Genomic DNA, 2,795 nt, shown 5'->3' with positions numbered 1-2,795 from the left:
CTCTGATCCAAATATGACACAAGGATTACTCCGTTTGATTTAATCCTTAAAATAATTACTTAAGAAGGGTATTACTGCTAAACAGGCTGAGCAGAGGTATTTACCCACACACATTTGAATGTGAAAGAGAGCAAGATGGGCATAGAAAGGGCTAAAAGGAAGAAAAGGGAAATGATATAATCATGTTAATTAAAAACACATATAAAGAGACATGAAATAAAAATGGAAAAGATGCCTTTCTGCTCGGCGGTTCTCCTGCTCAGGAGGTAGCCATGCCACCTAGCCAGGATGGCATGATCCTGAAGCCTCACTTCCCGGAGGATTAACAGTGGCGAGTGTGCACTTGGTTCAACCAGAGGACACACAAGATCTGCAGACACAAGGCCCAGCAGGCAAAAGCACATCACATTGCCCCTCGTCTGGCGTCTGTTCCCATCAGGCCTTTAGTGAGGTACCCTACAGTTAGATACCCCACCAAGGTCTGAGCTGGCACAAGCTTCAGCCTGGAAGAAATCCGGGTGGGTGGTATCCATAAGAAAATGGCTGGCACCATCGGTGTCTTTGTGGACCCAAGGAGGCGAAACAGGTCCACTGAGTAACTATAGGCCAGTGTGCAGCCCTGAAGGAGTACCTCTCCAAGCTCATACTCTTCCCCAGGCAGCCTTCTGTTCCAAAGAAGGAAGTAGTTAGTTCTGTGAAGTGCTTAACTTGCCCATCCAGGTAACAGGACCTGTGATGCCCACCCGGAGTGTCCACAAAAAGGAGAAAGCCAGAGTCGTCACAGAAGAAGAGAAGAACTTCAAGGCTTTTGCCAGTTTTCACATGGCCAAGGCCAACGCCTGGCTGTTGCCATCCAAGCCAAAAGGGCAAAGGAAGCTGCAGAACAAGATGTTGAAAAGGAAATGTAAGGAGCTGTTGGAGTATTGCAATAAATTTTCTGTAAAGGAAAACAACAGCAAAAAAATAGACAAGACACGTGTTATTGTACTGCAGAGAGTCCAAAAATGTTTTTTATTGCAAACATAAGGCCCCAGGTTCGATCTCTAGAACCGATGTAAAAAGCCAAAGGTGGTGGTATAAACTTACAATCTTAGCACTGCAGAAGCAGACAAAGGACAGTTTGGGCCGGGGGAGCAGCCTAGCCTAGGGAAGGAATTAGCTCTAAGCCCTAGCCTCAAACACTGTCATAAAGATCAACTCTAAGACTGACCCTGAAACACACACACATGTGAACATAACTATGTGTGTTCACACTAACATTAAAAAGGAAAAAAAAAAAAACTACAATGCAGATACGTTGAGGCCTCCGGCCTCAGCAACATGAGTGTACACTCTGCTCCGGCTCTGGCTCTGGCTTCACAGGTTCAAGAACCAGGTATCAAAAACCAGTCTTTCCCACTCTCTCTGTATCTCTTCAGTATAGTACTAGGAGTTCTAGCTAGAGCAACATGACAACTAAAGGAAATCAAAGGGATACAAATCAGAAAGGAAGAAGTTAAAAGTATCGCTTTTCACAGATGATATGATAGTATACATAAGCAACCCAAAAAATTCCACCAGAGAACTCCTGCAGCTGATAAACTCCTTTAGCAAAGTGGCTGGATACAAGATTAATTCAAAAAACATCAGTAGCCCTCCTGTATACATATGACAGACAGCCTGAGAAAGAAATTAGGGAAACCATACGCTTCACAATAGCCACAAATAATATAAAGTATCTAGGGGTGACTCTAACCAAAGAAGTCAAAGACCTGTATGACCTGCATGAGTCTCTGAGGAAAGAAATTGAAGAAGATACCAGAAGATGGAAAGATCTCCCGTGCTCATGGATCAATAGGATAGTAACATAGTGAAAATGACCATCTTCCCAAAAGCGATCTACAGATTCAAAGCAATCCCCATCAAATACCAATGCAAATTTTCACAGACCTTGAAAGAACGATTTTAAACTTCACATAGAAAAACAAACAAACAAAAAATAGCTAAAATAATCCTATACAATAATAGAACTTCTAGAGGTATCTCCATACCTGACCCCAAGATATACAACAGAGCAATAGTAATAAAAACTGCATAGTCTGGTTCATCAATAGAATTAAATCAAAGACCCAGAAATAAACCCACTGACCTATGCACACCTGATTTTTGACAAAGGAGCCATCTTCAACAAATGGTGCTGGTCTAACTGGATGTCCACATGTAGAAAAATGCAAATAGATCCGTATTTATCACCCTGCACAAAACTCAAGTCCAAGTGGATCAAAGACCTCAACATAAAACCAGATATAGTAAATCTGCTAAAGGAGAAAGTGGGGAAGAGCCTTGAACTCATTGATACAGGAGACAACCTCTTTTACAGAACACCACCAGCCCAGGCTCTAAGATCTACAATTAATAAATGGGACTTCTTGAAACTGAAAAGCCTCTGTAAAGCAAAGGACACTAGCAATAGAACAAAACAGCAGTCTACAGACTGGGGAAAGATCTTTACCAAACCTACATCTGACAAAGGGCTGATATCCAGAATATATAAAGAATTCAAGAAATTAAACACTAACAAACCAAACAATCCAATTAAAAAAATAGGATAGAGAGCTAAACAAAAAATTCTCATCAGAGGAATCTGGAGTGGTGGAGAAGCACTTAAAGAGATGCTCAACATCCTTAGTCATCAGTGAAATGCAAATCAAAATGACTCTGAGATTCCATCTTACACCTGTCAGAATGGCTAAGCTCAAAACCTCAAGTGGCAACACGTGCTAGCGAAGATGTGAGGAAAGGAGAACACTCCTCCA

The 2,795-nt window shown here is 41.8% G+C and overlaps 1 pseudogene; it reads left to right on the top strand.

Moving 5' to 3' along the window:
* Positions 1-272: 272 nt before the first annotated feature.
* Positions 273-943, top strand: LOC129690488 (60S ribosomal protein L13-like; annotated as a pseudogene).
* The last annotated feature ends 1,852 nt before the right edge of the window (positions 944-2,795 follow it).

This window comes from Psammomys obesus, unplaced genomic scaffold (assembly GCF_907164565.1).
Source record: "Psammomys obesus unplaced genomic scaffold, mPsaObe1.curated_primary_1811, whole genome shotgun sequence".
In the NCBI taxonomy this organism is placed as follows: Eukaryota; Metazoa; Chordata; class Mammalia; order Rodentia; family Muridae; genus Psammomys; species Psammomys obesus.
This window is presented reverse-complemented; position numbering and strand designations above follow the sequence as displayed.